The sequence below is a fragment of the Pundamilia nyererei genome, unplaced genomic scaffold (genome assembly GCF_000239375.1).
Source record: "Pundamilia nyererei isolate P.nyererei 1_Seehausen unplaced genomic scaffold, PunNye1.0 scaffold00003, whole genome shotgun sequence".
NCBI lineage: Eukaryota > Metazoa > Chordata > Actinopteri > Cichliformes > Cichlidae > Pundamilia > Pundamilia nyererei.
The window spans coordinates 8,488,182-8,505,674 of NW_005187404.1; the positions used below are offsets into that span (position 1 = coordinate 8,488,182).

Here is a 17,493-nt window from a genome sequence, read left to right on the forward strand (position 1 = left end):
CCAGCAAATACAAGAATGGCTACATCTGAAACTAATAAATATATGTACAATATATAATAGTGTATGCATTTCTGGATGTGTATACTAAATATTTTTCTACGTGTGTGTGTGTGTGTGTGTGTGTGTATATGTATATATGTATATATATATATATATGATATAGATATAGATAGATATCTAGATAGATAGATAGATACTAAAGTTACCAGCCTGCAACATTGACAGTCTTTTCCAAGAGTCTGCTGGAGAGAAGACAGGGTCGAGCAGAGGGCATTGCACCTCTGTCTAACAACTTCACCTTTGTCACCTTCTCCACCTCGCCAGGATAAATGCACTACATGCCAAATTGGGCTGTGTACAGTAGGACAAAGAGATCAAAAGGAGACACAGACAGGAAGCAATTTACTCTCAATTTTTCACCACGCACACAGGCGGAAGCCTCTCTTCAACCTATACCTGTATGTTTATCTCTTAATTGACCCTATCTGTGCTTATCTAATCTCTCCTTTCATCTTTCTGTCTCAAACTATCTCTCCATCTCTGTCTCTCTCTCTCTCTCTCTATCTGGGCAGACACACAGGGGCGTAATGGACAGGGACCTCCACAGTATTTATTCAATCAGCCTCATAACCTTGTCGCTGGTTGGTCGGCCCATTAATGCACTCACCCAAATAGACCCCGCCACTTTGACTGCTAATGCTCCAGCTAGCTAGCAGCACAACAGGCTTCTGAATGTCAGAAGTGTCATCTAGACGGAGAGTGTGAAACAACCCCACTCGAGAGAAGCGAGTCAACTTATTCTGTCATGGCACAGTGGGAAATTTATGAAAAAGAAAAGTGTAACTTCTGAGAGCACTGGGAGTAACAAAAATAAAAAAATAAAATACTGTGCCCACAGCTGTAGAGATCAACTTGTATCAAGTGTGACCGCAGGTGTTCACAATGTTGCTGCAGTGCTCCATATTCATAAGTGTGGTGCATGTGTGCCAGCCTGAGTGTGTGCGTTTGAGACCCCTACCCTATAGAGCCGTGCACTCTTGGCTCAGCCTCAGCAGCAACAGAAGAGGAGGGCACTGCGGCGAGCGCTCACAGCCGCTGTTTGCAGTGCGCTCCTCTCTGGCTGCTTGCTTGGCTCCTGCTCTGTTTATTTTCAGCAGGGACGTTTAATTAGGGCCTCCAGCTGTCAGAGGTTCGTTAGCGTGCCCCTCCTTTCCCCGGGCCGCCCCTCCCCACGGGGAGTCAGGGGCATCAGGCAAATGAACACATTTAAGTCAAACAGCACGCCGACAGACAATAGCTCCACTGCCATGCCACCAGCTCCCCTAGGTAGAGACATGGTTGTTTTATGCCTCATCTCCCCAACCCCTGGGGCCCAATACAGAGGCTGGCCAAGACTGCCAATGTGGAGGCAGAGGAGTTCTCATTGCCCACTAGAGACTACATGCACACTGCACTCATGTAAAAAGGGGAAGAGCAGGACCGAGCCTGTGCGATTTATAGTTTACAATAAAAACAACAGTTTCAGAGGATTTTTCACAAATTTTGGGGATTAAAAAATATCAAAGAAATATGTAAAAGGTTGTTTTAAGAGTTGTATACATTAACAACACAGCAAAGAATTATTTTAGAAGAATTGTTTGCGCTGTACAGCAGAATAATGGTGACCTTCGCAAACAATCAAAGTCACACTCTGGGCTGCCTCCCTAGCTGGGCTGCGAGGACGTTAGTGTGTGTGAGACCCTCCCTTTGAAACCCTTGGACCTCCCTGTGTTTATAAGGAGACAAGAGTCAGTGGGAAAGTGGGAGTGTAACCCAGAGTGTTCAGGCGGTGCACCGAAAAACTATTTTATTTGTGTTAATTACCTTACTTAAGTGCAATTATTTTATTTCGGCTCAGAGTGAGAGTCTTTACTGCTGCTTTCCTGCTCTCTCTGCTGCTTTCTGTATCGCTGTGCTACTAAAAACGATGTTCTCATACAGCTACTGCATTCTCAGTTACATGTCAAGGCAAATAAAATTCTGCCTCACTCTGTTTGTTTGTCATGTTTTACAACTGTAATCAACTCATCTAAAGATGGAACTCTGAAAATAGAGAAGGCGCTTTTTCATGCGCTAAATGATGTAAAAATATCTGTTAGAACCAAAACTAGATCTAACCAAGGAGTTTTGTTGTCTTAGCCATGGCTTTTGTTACCAACCAGTAGCTGAAAGAAAACTTACAGGAAAAAAAAACCTAGTTAAGTATAAAACAAGGACTCCTTAATGGGAGTAGAACCTCATTCTCCTCAATGAAAGTCTTACAGATTATGTGTATGATGCCGCTGTCCTGGTGCATCACGCAGAGGCTCTTAATGTTACCTTTTGCACTTTTAGATTTTTTTCTTTCGCTTAAAATAAGTGAAAAAACTGTATTATTTTTAGTACATTTTAGAGCAAATACTGATCGATGGCCTATTGCGAAGGTCAGGCTAATCAGGGCTGCAAAATCTGCAAAATCCAAGCAGAGTTTTACACATTTACATCAAGTAAACCTACAAAAGCTTTGTTGAACTTGCAACTATTCCTGTAATTTACAAATGATGGAAAATTCTGAAAGATGACAGCTCTCATCTGCCATGTGCTCACAAGTTATTTTTGTAAAGCTGTAAAAAGCCTGGTGTTGTCTTTCAACCTCTCGATCTCCTCCGTTTTCATGCCCACAGCTGAATAAAAGCTTCCCCCACTTAAATACAAAAAAAAAGGTTTTAACATTCAAGGCCCATTTAAGACATATGCAGTTCAGTTTTCAGTGCAATCAAAATTTAACTGATAATGCTTTCTTGACAGCTCTCCTCTGTTCTTCATTCATCCAAGTCTAAAGGTAAAAGTAAAGTATATACACAGTACAACAGTGATGAAGCATTCCTGTGAATAAAATTTGATCAAATCGAGAACGTTCAATATCATGGAAGATGTAGAAAACACGGTTGGAAATAACATGAACAGAATATTTGATGTAGCTAGTTTTCTATCTTGCCTTTCATGTTGTTGAGTAGTTGTAAATGAGTGTCTGGAGCGTCTGGGGAGATGAAGTTTGGTATTCTGGTTGGAGGGCTGAAAACTACTTATCATGCATTACGGCCCTGGTTGGACCTCAGGATTTGGAAGTCAAAAGACTTTTTAATGTACAATTTTTCAGCTGCTGATCAATCGGCGGCTTCTGGACATGAAGATCTCTCTCCCTCCTCTCTCGCTCAGCATTCCATATTCCAAACTCGCTCGGCATTCTGCTTCCGTATCGGAGCTCCGGCTCCGATTGACCTTGACGACTCTGGATGATTCCCAACCCAAGGTTCTCTCCAACTCTCAAGGGCCTTGGCGTCTGCAGCTACCCCTCCCTCACACACACACACCCATCCACCAATTTTGTGTCTCCCATCATCCTCACCACACATCCCTCTCCTATAACCTCTCCTTTGCTCCTCCCTGGCCCTTGGCTGGATCATTAATTATCTAATGGAATCAATACGGCCTTAGATTGGACCAGTGTGACCCCGCCCGCCCCCAGGTATCTCTGCGTTGATGAGGAGGAAGAAAAAGTGTTTGGAACGGGTGTAAAGGAATGATAATAACGGCACCGTGTGTTCGTGAGAGTGAAACACCATCGTACACAGCGTGGACTGTCCCTAAACCGAACAAATACAGAATAAAGAGATCAGCAATAAATAAATGATTGGAGAAGGAGAGGGGGTGGATGGGGAAGGCATGGGGGGATGGAGAGAGCATAAGTAGAGGCAGATAGAGGCAAATCAGACAGTCAGAGAGAGAGGGAGAGTAGTAGTGAAATGATAGACAAATAAAGAAAAAGATGGAAAAAAAAGGAGAGAGAAAGAGATTTACTAATGTTCACCCTAATCAATATCTTTGTCTTTCTCCTCTTTTATTGCAGAAGGCTTTGGTGAGCGCTCTTTGATGTCCACTCCTAACCGGTGTGGAGATACACAGAATCCAATCCATGCCTGTCATAATTACCGTCTCACTTGGCCCCAAGTGTACACAAAAGGAGTGCTTGACTGCACCTGCACTGTATCAAATATGAAGCTGAAGCTACCATTACACAGAAAACCATATTTACAGCAAAAACGATGTATCCCCTGCAGATTGCTCTGCAGATTTATTTATTTTTTCATCATACGAACTGAATGCAATCCCTTTCTTAGTAATTCAATTAATGAAAAAGACCCGCCGTCTGCTGAGTCCGAAGGTCTACAGTCATATTGCTATAGAAGCAACCACATATACAAGATAATCCAAATAGTGCATGAAAGTATGTTATGTTTCAAATACTTTAGTCCTACAATAGGAGAAAAACAAGTTCTAGGGTTAGGCTTCCCTGTTGGTAAAAGTAGTCTGCATATGGCAGGAATAATATTTCAGTTCCAATTTAATACACTAGATATTTAAATAGTGCACCAGAGCAACTACAAAGTATTAACAGGAGTACAAAACATTAAAACATGGATATGGCTGAGGGGAAAATGCCGTAAAAAAAATTGCATTAAGTAAGTTAGTTAAAATGTTCCGTCCATCATTAAGTTAACCATCTTTGACCTTTATGATTTATATGCTTCAAACAGAAACCCCCGAGCACAAGGTTAAATAATAAATGCAGTCTATTCTGGGGTTAAATACTCCAACATTAATGCTAGGGAAGGCTTGAGGTGAAAAGTGAGACTTCAAATACTTTTTCTAAAAAGAATGTCAGTGTGCTCACATGTAAGGGGAATACTGATAACATTCCCACATATTGCAGCGTTTCCTATTTTTTTCAAGCGCTCCCAAAATCTAAGCTAATAGTGAGCGAACACCAAAAGGGAGAGAGAAGGCAGAAACTTCTCCCTCTCGCTGTGGAAGAGTCAGCCAAGTGGATGCAGCTCTCTATACGGCTGAAGATGGTAAATCCACTCCCGCAGGCAGAGACCACATCAGCACTGACCTCCAAATAACCACAGGCCAGAGAACAGCACACAGGGTCACTCAATCTCTCCAACACACACACACAAACAGCAATGTGTGTGCTCAAACCAGGACTTGAAAGCACACTCTAGCTCTGCACACCAGCACAGAGAAGTCCACATGCTAATATAGACACATCAATTAGCATGGTGCAAATGTCAGAGTTCAGAGCACCGTTGAACAAGATGTGTAGGTGTCTGGCAGTACACTTGGGGGAACCAGGATACCCGCCGGGCTCATGCTATATTTCCACACAAATGCGTTTTGGTTTTTTTTGTACATTTCCAGATATATTTTGCGTAAGTTCTACTTAAACTATAAAGTAGAGATTGTAAAGAAAAAGACACGAAAGAGTGAGGATTTACGCTCTGAAGCCCACACCTGATCTGGTATTCCATCTAGAGGGAAAGTGTCTGCAAACGTGGACATCCATAGATTGTGTGCATATCACTAAATAACTGTGTCTGCGAGTGTTTGCGCACAAAAGAGTGGTGGATCCCTTCAGGCTGGTGTGTGAATGACAGCAGGGGTTATGTAAGGAGCCACAGCGGGGGCCGGAGTGGACAGTCCGACCGGAGATCAGGTCAGCAGAGTGTGACACTAAACACATCTCTCTGACACTGCGCTGACACCCTCTGTCACAGACCCACACACTGTCTGTCAACGCTCTTCACACATACACTGGCACGCACGCACGACGGGAGCTGGAAGTGTGTGAGCAGCTGTCTGTCAACACGCCACACACTGACCACGTTGGTGTGTGTCTGTGTGTGGAAGAGAGCAACAGAGAGAGACAAAAATATCAAGAGAGGAATAGAAAGAGGAAGGGAGAGGCGAGGCGAGGTGTCTGTCTACCTGAGAACTTGTCAATGAGTCAAAAAAAGTGGCTGCCTGCCTCTGTCTACTAACCAAGATAAATTCCTAAAATGCCTACCTGCTGTTGCGCTTCTGAAATGAGCAATTTTATCCACTCGTGTGACCATCGTTTATGCAAAGCGAACAAAGAAAAACATCAGAAATGCACGCCAGCCCTGATCTTTGATGAGCTGAAAAAGAGGTGATCTGAGAGCAGCCTTTATCACATTTCCCCGTTTCTTTTTTCTGCAGTCTTCAAACAGGGCTCTTACCAACATTTCCACTTTCACACAGTAATCCGAGTCAGCTTCTGTCACACAGTTGCCCTTTGGCATAAACTGCAGCTCCCTGAATGCAAAAGCCGAAGAAGAAACCTGCATCTGGGACTAATAAAAAAGGCCCGAAGGTAGGTCAGGACCAAAGCGTCCCGCACACGCAAGAAGTGAAACGGATGGGGAAGCTTGGTGGCTCAGTGGGTCGGGGTATAAACTGTACCGTGCTCATGCAATGACTCGGCCTGACCCTGCTTCATGTCAGTGTTCTGATCCAGTCTTTACTCATTTAATGCCGATTTTTTAAAAGTGGGGGGGAAAACTGAAAAATTACACCAGTGTGGACGGTAACTTTTTTTTTTCTAACTGCTGGTAACATTTTGACACCCGAGTGAGGAAGTCTGCACTGAACGTACTTATTTGGTTGGATTTTATCTGCAGCACCTGCAATCTCAGCAGGTGTGGCTGCAAATGATGCTTTAGGTGGCGTACGAGACGGAGCAGAATTTATAGCAAACACATGCCACTGATTTCAGAGTGATGCTGAAGGAGAGTATACAAAATAAGCACTCAAGGCAAATATCCGCATATGGAGGAGTGCAGACTTACAAACTGAATCTGGCAGGAAATCAAACAAATCCCATTTTTGCACTTGCCCGTCGACGCACATACTCATAAATGCGCATTTTTCTATTCTGGTAATCTGACTTTTTCTTCCAGTGACAAGCCTCTGAGCGCAATAACAGAAAAAAAAATTATGAAAAAAGAAAAAAAACAAAACGAAAACACTCTGTGATAGTTTGTTATTTACTTTACAGCAGCAGTGAACACCGTGCGTTTGTCACAGTCATTCTGCCAATTTGGACCACCTGCTGCAAACACCCTGAAGGCAGCGAATGTTACCAAGCCAGTAAACTGTGACCAATTCTGCCTCTGCAGGTGGAGACGGGCAGGCAGCCGTTCACTCTGTGCCTCCATATCTCAAATGGCACGCACACACACGCGCGCAAACACACTCAAGCACAGGAAATCTGCAAAGAGGTGCACTCAGCACAAAACATAAACATGCGTAATTATTCGGCTTATCTGAAAAAAATGAAGATTGGAGTGAAAATGCCTGCCAGCTTAACTGAACTGATGAAGAAGTTTGTTGGGAAGCGGTATGCTTGATGTGTATTAATATTATTCATAATAAATGTTATAAAGTTAGACTTTTAAAAAAAAAAGCACATTTCTGTGTTTTTCTTTTCTCTAACTAAATAGATTTAAACAAGCTGACACAGTACAAACAGACTCCAGTAAAAAAGGTTGAAAGGATACGGTCAGTTTTACCAATGTGTCCTTTTTCTATTTTTGTAATAACAACCACACTGATGATGGACTAATTTAGCAATATAAATGAAATCAACTAAAACATTTATCGCCCATCCTAAACGAGACTGGCTACAAATGTTATCACCATGGCTACCAAGCTTATCTTTCATCTAAAGGGGGGGGAAAGTACTTTTGAAGTAGATTTAACAAAATACAATAAAAGTTTGATAAAATTTAATCTTGTACAAATCATTTAAAAATCATAGCAAACACCAAACAAACAGATCAAAATTCAGTCATTTTAAACCAAATGATTAAATAAAAGGAGACACAGTTATTCCTTCTAGTCACAGAACTTTACAATGTGATCAGTGTGTGTGTGTGTGTGTGTGTGTGGTCATGCATGTGTATTCTGACTGTAAGTTGTTAGGTCCATTATCTACTCACCTGACGGGCATTTCCAACATTCAATCCACCGCTGTCGACCTGATCCACTTTGTCTCCTTCTTCTTCCTCCTTCTCTTCTTCGTCTTCTTCTTCTCCTCCTCCTCCCTTTCGGTGCCCCGGCTCTGCCCTGGCAGTGCCCCCTCCCTCCACACCTCCACCAGCACCTCGAGCTTAAACACGGCAGGCAAACACTGAGTGTGTGAGCCAAGGGGGCTGGGACAGGGGCAGCGGCAATCCCCTCACTTTCACAAAAGCCGTGGCCGTGCAGCCGGACACATCGTGGACTCCCGTTGCACGGAGAGTGTGTGTGTGTTTGTGAAAGAGGGAGAGAGCGAGAGCGCGAGAAGGAGAGGGAGAACGTGTGTCTGTGTGTGTTTGTGCGAAGTGGAGTGAGCTAGCTGATGTAGCTCTCCTCGGCTCTCAGACTCACTTCACTAACACTCTGCTCCGCTGCTTCTTTGAGATGGACTCGGATTAGGACACAGCCAGTGTGAGAATCTCTTTCTCTCTCTCTCACTCACTCTCTCTCCAGCCAGCATGCTCCCTCCCACCCTTCCTCTCTCCCGCTCACTCATTCATTCTCCTTGCTGAGCTTCTTTCTTTTCATTTCCTCTTGGGAAAGCCGTGCACACCAGTTGTCTCTGCCTTCAGCTGCTCCCTTTCTCTCCCTCCCTCCCTCTCTCTCTCTCTCTCTCAGTCACTAGTAAATATAAAAGGCATGCTTGTACAGCCCCTCGCCTCAGTCTCTCTCTGGCTGGCTCTCCCCCCCTAACTCGCTGTGTCTCATGCTTTCGTTTATCCCCACCTCCATGTGCCCCCCTCACTTTCTTTCTCACTGTCAAAGCTGCCTTTCAAATGCTGATTAGCAGCCAGAGTAAAAGAAGGAAAGAGAGACGGAAAGAGATGGAGAGAGGATGACTAAAACAAGTGGGAGATTCCATCACATCCAAACATATTGTAATGACTCCCCGTCCTGTACATACACAAACACACACACACACACACATAAACTATCCTCAGCTGAACAATAAGTAGTACCCCAGAAATTGTAAGTAATTTTCTCCAATATTTCACTGTTTTACACTAAACTAAACATTTTTCTGATGTTTACTTTTGACGTGTTCAGCTTTCAATTTTTTCCATCTCTAAAAACACGGAAAACAAACAGCTTAGGTCCTAATCAATCAAAGCGGCCACAAGCGTGACATCACTATTTTTTAAGATAAGAGCTACCTTGGCTAAGGTTAGCGAAAGATCAAAGTTGTGTTTAAAAGTTTGACTTGTTAAAAGAAAGACACGAACAGAAACGACACGCTTTCCTGATCCTGCTATTCATCATCTGTAACTATGTTATCTACTTTCGCTTTGTCTTTTAAGACATAAACCTCATATCCTTTACTTCACACTGTGATTAACTGAGGTTATTTTAGGCAAGTCACCTTCAGTGACTAGCAGAACCATAACACTGTTGTGGAGAAAAGCAAAAAAGGATGTTTTTTGGAAAGAATAGTTTTTATGCATGTTGGAATGATTACTTTTTTTGTTTTCTGATTAACAAGACTTTGGAGAACAATTAAAAAAAACCCAAAGAATTAATATTGTAATAGCATAGGGTTAAGGTTAGGCTCAGGGATGATGACTTAGACCTTACATTTTGTAAACCTCCATAAAGTTCACAAACTAATGCACAAATGAGCTGCTAAGTTCAAAGTATTTACCTTGAAAGCATACTGGAAAGCATAAACTACAGTGAGTACAAAAAAATAATTATTAGAATGTAATGTGTTAAATTTGTTTAGATCACAGTAATAAGGAAGGATTGGTCTGTGTTTCAGTTTGGTTTAGCTGTGGCCTGAGAGTGTGTGTAATTGTTTAGAGAGAAAGGAATTTATGGACACTGGGGTCTGGTGTCATAAATAAAAGAAGTCAGGAAGCTACAGTTGGGGGTTGCTGATGCTTGTACCTTTAATAAAAACTCCTAATTGTTATAACTTAGAAGTAGGTTCGCAGGAGACTCTCCACCTGATCTGTAAATGTAAGACAACAAGAGGCCAACGACCCAGTGGATGCAGAGTGGTGGTCTCAATATTTGTAATATGTTAACTCTGTTTTGTATGTGGTCTAAAGGAATTTGGTGTAGCTTGGGTGAGGTTACTTTTATGACCCCCAGGAAGTCACGTACGCAGACACACACACACACACACACACACACACAGCGCTTAAACTGTTACACTCACACATCCACATGCACACTCACTCACGTGCACTCACACATACACACAGGTACGCACATACATTCACTCACGTGCACTCACATAGGTACGCGTACGCGCACACACAGGCACTCACGTGCTCGTGCATACACACAGACACACAGAGTTTGCAGCACACCATGGGGGTTTTATGATGGGGTCGCTTCTATAAAGCTGGCTGTAACTAACAAAGGGATGAAGATTTTGCAGAGGGACACCGGCCTCGTCTTCCCTTCTAGAAGATGCACGCTTAAATGAAGATGAATAAAGATGAATAAAGGTTTTGTGAAATGACTACTGAGTCCAGTGCCGTCTCTGGAAGCTTCGAGGAATAAAACAAACCAGGGTAAAACTGATTTCGCAACACTACATATTTAATCACATCTTACTCTACTAAAACAGAGTAAGATGTCATTAAATATGTCTCTTGCAGGCACTCTTACTTGCAGAACTTCAGAAATATAAAAGTTTCTGGACCTTTTTAAACTCTAAAAGCTGTGATAATCACAAAAGAACCAATGATCATTTATTAATTTCACTCTAAAGTGTAAAAGATTTGAATTAGAATTATATTAGGAAGCTTATCCCAATATTACTTCACTACAAGACCATCGACTGCTTGTTTTTGGCATATCCCATTTAATAACAAAATCATCACCTGTCTGCAAAATGAATGATTAAATAAAAATAAACAAATAAAAAAGGCGGACTAATTGAACCATCTTGACGGGTTGCCAATCATGCCAAAAGTTTGGTCAAATTTTGAGGTAAACATGATCATTACAGGCATTGTGCAAAGGCAAATAAAGACGGAAGTAGGCCTATTTTAAAAGGGTATCAGTCATACTCTACCCTAATACCTCTAAAACCTTACTTTCTGGTATATATATAATGATGTAAGGTTGGATTTCCAAACTAAAGACAGACAAAATTTCAAATAAAGAGGTGAATGTATCTAATCCCCGGGCTTTCAACTTCTCTGAAAGGTTTTCAATGCTATTTTTTCTACTTTCGTGCTGAGGAGACATAAGCACATCACAGACCTCTTCTTTTCTTGTCTTTTGCTCGGTTGTGGACAGAGACAGGTGCAGACAAGAATAATGTGTAATTATGTCCGCTATAATTTTTGATCTCTTGCCTGCAATCATCCATAGAAAACACCAACAATCAAACAACTCCTTTAAAGCAAGCACTTGGCGACACTGGGAAGGAAAAACTCCCTTTTAACTCACGTTCTCAGGGATGTACTATTTACCAAACAGAAACATCCTGCTGTTATCTGACTGTTGCAAATCAGGCTTTGGCTCAACATAAATGTATAGCTCAAGACGCAGTGTTACTATCTTTAGAGTTTGAATTTGGTAATTCAACACAGACAAAAGAGGGAAATGATGTTCAAAAGCACTGGTTTCTGCAAAGCCTGACACTCAGATGAAGAGCTCGGAGCTAAACCAGTTTGTTTAAAATATGTTTTTACATTATTGTTTAAAGACGCAAACATAACAAACAAGGATATAGAGAGGTCAAGTTGAGCATTACAGCCCCCACTTTTAATGGACTGGGCTGTCATGAGTATAGTCCTCGTCTATTCTCCAGAGTTGACCAATCACAGCTGCCATAGACATATAACTGATTTGAACAGATTCTGTTCACAAAGATTTGAAATATTTAGCCAGTCAGCAAAAGCCTGCTGCCTTCTACTCTGAATTAAATAACACCTTTGATGACACGTAGAATAGAAATACTTTTTTTAAAAAGTACAACGTCCAAAAATTGCAACTGAGGGCACTTAGTTACATACAGCTACTGTCCATAGTCCATGCATGCTAAGACTAACAAATCTACACACAGAGACAAAAACACATTCAATCAAAGATGCAAACATATACCTGAACAAATAATCACACTCAGAGACTCACTCAAGCACTCTCTCTCCCACCAATCTCCCTCCCTCCCTCCTCCCCCGTCCCCTCTCCTCTATTCGTTCCCCTTGCCCTCAAACACTACTCAGAATATTGATACATCACCCCCTCCTCCTTCTTTTTTCTCTCTCTCTCTCCCTCTCCCTCCGTCTCTCTCCCTCCATCACTCACTTTCTCTACTGAATACTGATAGGCTGTCTACTCCGTGGTCTGAGTTTCAAATCTCTCCCTCCCTCCCGCTCCCTCTGTCGCTGCACCCGCTGCAAAAAACAGCAACATAAAAGAGGAAATAGCAGAAGTTAATGCACTGAGGTAGACATAAATTCAGTTAAGTACCATTTCAGATTATGTCAAGCTAAAAATGGGCTTAACATTGTGGAAAGGGGGGGGGGGGTTGACAGAGAGAGAGGAGGGAGGAGGAAAAGTGCTGCTTTGGTTGGCTGTCTCGCCAGCGGAAACTGGCCGAGTGGCTCGCAGCACAGTAGTGAACTGGCGGCCGGCGACAAAAGGGAAAAGACGTGTGAAAAGTTCAGGCAAATGAAGACGCATTCAGTGGTTTTTGTCTGACTCCCCCCACCGCCCCAACCTCATTGTTGGGCATGTCGACTGTGGCGCGGACAGGGTGGGGGGAAGAAGGGAGTGAATGAGGTCGTCAAAGAGTCCCAGAGAGCCCCCTCTACCTCACACACACACATGCAAACACAGACACACACTCACACACAACATCTTGAAACAGCTGAGAGCAAGAAAGCGCAAGAATTAGTAAAAGAAAGAAAAATGGCACATACTAAACTGTCCTGCTTTTCCTATGGATGGAAAGGTGGCAAGGCCTTTCAGACTATTGGTGTATCTACAACTCTGAGTGTGTGTAAGATTAAGTGTGTGTCTGCGCGGGAGAGAGCTGTGTGTGCCTAGTCTCTTTGGAGGAGGTTTTCTGTCTGCATTAGAAGTGCGGCGCGTCTGAGATGCTGGTAGAGGGAGTGTGTGATTTTGTCCTCCAAGTCTTCCCCAGGCGTCCTTGAAGGAGAGTTGAGGGGAATATCTGACTGTGTGTGTGTGTGTGTGTGTGTCTGTGTTTGTGACAGTGAGCCCTCACAGGCTGAGTTTAGCACCAGAGGCTTGCCTCGCAGAGCAGCATTACAGGTGTTCCCTGCACAAATCAGGGTGCTCCTGGAAATAAGAGAAACCACAACCTGCAGCTGGAGAATTAACACGGCCTGCTGAATGAGAAATGTAATTAAATCAGGTGAATAAATAAGACTAAAAATGGGGGAAAAAATCCTTACTCAGTGTGTTTCTGTAAGTGTGGGCCTTCACATGCAAGTGGTATAGCGTGTAATGACTGTAGCAGTCAACAAGACAGTCACACCCATGTCTGACCTTGTTTCTCCGCCTGTCTACACATGCTATCGGCTGTGGTAAGTTCGATGTAGTGACAGTAAACTGCCCTTTCAGGAAAGCAGTGCAGACAGGTTAGTGATAAAGGAAATATCTTGTAAGGGGGGCTAAAAATATACCACATGCATTAAAAGACCAAGCTTTTTTAAAAATCACGAAAAACTGTTGTTTTTGCTGTGCGCAATAAAGCACCAGGAAGGTTGTGGAACTTGCATGAAACACTTTTGGTACTAAAAGATCCTAAGTGTAGCAAGAAACTATCCCCCATTATTATAACAAAGTTCACACTGGCCGTACAAACACTGACAGCAGCCCATTCTTTCATTTTCATTACATCCTATACCTTAGGTGCACAGATGCAACTTGTGGAAGTTTAATGTGGAAGAAGTGGTGAAAAAAATGGAGCTAAAAAACTAAAACTAAAAACTAGATAGAGCAAAACATGTCAAATTAACCGGCGTGTTAGCTGTAGTAGTACCAGCACCAACCAGTAACCAGGCCTCACATTTACAGGCGGCTGCTGCTGCTAGCACCCACTGTGGAGAAGTCCAGAAGGAGGGACAGCAGTCACAACAACAGAGTGAGGAAGAGAGAGAGAGGAAGGTGAAATTAACGTGTTAAGAAAATAGATGGAGGAATATAAACAAGGAGTAAAATGCATGGGTGCTTTCACTATGAGCCACTGCTAACAGATAAAGTGCAGCTTTTAACTGTCACATGCTGCAGTCCAGCTAAGAACTAACCTAACAACAGCAGCACCAACCAAGCAAAATGTCAATATCTCTCTCTTTCAAAATGTCCTGATCAAAAGTTTTAGACCATTTGAAAAATAACTGCAATAAATTGGATGCTCAAAAAAATGTTTTGTCTCACTCTCATTTCTTCTTGCTGCACGTTGAAGTTCTACTTGGAATCTCGTTAAGATCCAGTCATGCAAAATATGATTTTTCAAGTGGTCTTAAACTTTTACTGTAAACATGTAATGCCAAAGGCCTGCTCGGTTTAACAAGTGGCAATCTAAGTTACTGTTGCCTTCCCTTCAGCTTGAAACATTCTGGCTTCACATTGATGTCAGAGGTCTTTGTCCTGTGATCTTGGACATCAACGAGGCACTTTCAGCTGGAGAACTGCTGCTCATTGGATATTTTCTCTTTTTCAGACCGTTCCCTATCAACCTTAGAGACTGTTGTGCAGGAAAAGTCCCAGTATATCAGCAGTTTCTGAAATACTCAGACCTGCCCATCTGACCCCAACAGCCACAGTATCATGACACAGTGTGTAATAGGCACGCTGGTCCACTGTGTCCATTTGACACTTTACCAGTTTCAGTACGTAGCAGTAAGCTGCTGAGATATTTTATTTCAGGCCAATATGAAAATAATCACGGGAAAGCGCTTAAACGGACATTACTGACACATTTACATATAAATCCATATTAGCTGCCTAGCTTTATCATTTCTGGAATGTACTTCTTACCTTCCTTGCTCACTAGAGACTTCTTCCCTTTAAATATATTCTCTCCTCCTGCTGTAACTTCTGCATGCATGTCCATTTCACGTTTTGGAGAGACAAAGCGTGAAATAGACACAACGGACTGGCGTGTCTATTACACGCTTTGCTCTGAAGTGTCACATAAAGCCACTATTCTTCCCTATTCTGATACTCAGTGACTGTATTGAGCTCCTGCCATGTGATTGGCTGATTAGGCATTTGAGTTAACAAACAGTTGAACAAGTGTACCTAATGAAGTGACTGGTGAGTATATTTTCTGTTGCCACATTTTTACCTGTAAAAGTAACTCTAACTACTAAATAAGTTTGTTTATTTTAACTAGGGGGAGGAGTAAACTTATAATTAAGTACACTATATTCACATTTACTTATTGCTTATTCCTTATTTGAAGCAGGAAAGGAAGGAAAGTGAGGCTACAGAAAAGACTAAAAGCATAAACGCTCGTTCTTAACCCAAAATCTGACTTGGCGTAAAAACTCTGACATGAGATGCAGCTGAAATTTATTGGGAAATAAAAAAACATCTTCTGTTCGGAGATCATAGGTGACGACTATTTACTTTACTTTACAAAAAGAGAACTTATGGCTGCTATTTAAGCTTAGGTCACAAACAATGGGAAGAAAACCTGTGGCGGTTTTATGTTAAAGACAGATGAGATTTATAACGTGTCCCCTGACCTAACACACCCTACTTTCTGTTTCCGTAGAAAGTAAACACAGCGAAACTGGCAGCAAAAACACACTGCGTCTGTGCGCTGAATGAAAATGAAGCTGTTCTGCTGAAAACTTCCAAAAATAAACCAACCATATAAACAATGAATTTCAACATACAATATCTAAATGTGCAGACAATGACTAATTGTGTGATCTTTAATGATTAATCAACAAAATGCACCAGATAAATAATCTTTGATTTTTTTTGGATAATAGTCACCTTCTGCTACTGATCATAACTGTTAAAGCAAAATTATAACATTCCAAGTCTTGTTCTAAGTAATTAAGAGGTAGTTTCTTCATGACATTCAAGTAGCAACTGTTAAAGTGGAAGTCCTACAATTGAGCACATAAACAACAGTTTACTGGTGTTTATTAGACCAAAATGACACCATTAGGTTGCATTTTTCCCCTCCCCTATACAGTAGCGCATAAAAGGCATAAAAGGGTGTTTGAAGATAACTGCCACAGAGTAGATAATATTCCAAATCTATCAGACAATAATTCTTTGAGGGCATGTGGCCATTAAGGAGCCATTTCTCCTTTTTGTTGAATATGCTCCTCCATATTTCATTGAGTTGCATATCTGCCTCTCACACTGTCTGCCTGCATCACTATTCTCTATTCAACAGTGACCCATTGCTCCCTGCCATACAATCCTTCACCTTTCTGGGCTTAAAAGTAATTACCACTTTAATTTGCTGTCCGCTTTTGTGCATGCCTGAGTGTATCTGTAACTGACTGGAGTGCCTGCTGTGTGTATTAATGTGTGCGTGAGGGGGGTACATGTATGCATACAAGAGATAATAAAGGGCGCGTATTCACATAAATGTGAGTAGAGGTGAAAGAATTAGTCAATAATTGATTAAACGAACTGACAACACTCGATAATTAATTGTTTGTTTCTCAACCATAAATAAAGCCACTGTCTTCCATTTTTGCATCTTAATTGTGATGATTTGCTGCTTCGGTATTTCACAAACAAGCGTAAGACATTGCGACTGATTCAAACAATTAAATGAAGCCCCCAAAAGGTGTGCACATCTTTATGTTTTCTGAGTAAAAGCATTAATGTTTTGCATGCATACGTGTATAAGTGGTTTGCACAGATCCGTGATTGGTGAGTACCTCTGCAGCTATTATTTGCCTTGATAAAATCAAAATATGTATTCACATGCATGACTGTGAATAGCTGTGATTTTCTTAAATATAGAAATGTAACAAAGTGCTATTGACGTGTGTGTGTGTGTGTGTGTGTGTGTGTGTGTTTTTTTAAATTTAAATATATGAGTGCTGGTGTGTGTGCGTGTTTATGGTTAGCCTCCCATTGGCCCAATTACTCCACAAGCAAAACCCCAAAGCTTCCAATCTCTCCTCTAAAATCCCTCACCCCTCTCACCTCACGGTCCCAGTGGTAGAGCCTCCAAACACCCCAACCTTCCAACCCCGCCCCACAGCCCCGCATGGCCAGATTGTCCATCACAATACACCCAACCCTTTGCAGGACCTCCACCACCTCCACTGTACTTTCTGCTTCCCTTCCCTCCTAAGTCACATGCAGTCATCACCGCTGCTTCACCTTTCTCCTCTTCGACAATCATCTTGTATTTCTCCTCCTTGATTTACCCTGTAAACTCCTCTTTTTGCCCCCTCTTCCCATCTGCCCCTTCCTCACGCCTCCATTCTTCCTCCTCTGCCCTCCCCAGTCCCAGGTGAGCTGACGACACAAGGAGAGCAGAAACACTCTGCGAATATTAATGGTTTGATCTGAATATTAATAAAGCTTGCATCTTAATGATCTATAGAAAAAAAA

At 42.1% G+C, this 17,493-nt stretch overlaps 1 protein-coding gene across 2 annotated transcripts in view; it reads right to left on the reverse strand.

The window, feature by feature from the left end:
• Positions 1-8,355, reverse strand: part of npas1 (neuronal PAS domain protein 1) — a 41,459-nt gene extending 33,104 nt beyond the window's left edge. For both annotated transcript variants that reach the window (XM_005720881.2, XM_005720880.2), the window contains exon 1: positions 7,884-8,355. The gene's annotated coding sequence lies outside the window, so the exon portion shown is untranslated. The remainder of the gene's footprint in view (positions 1-7,883) is intronic.
• Positions 8,356-17,493: the final 9,138 nt, after the last annotated feature.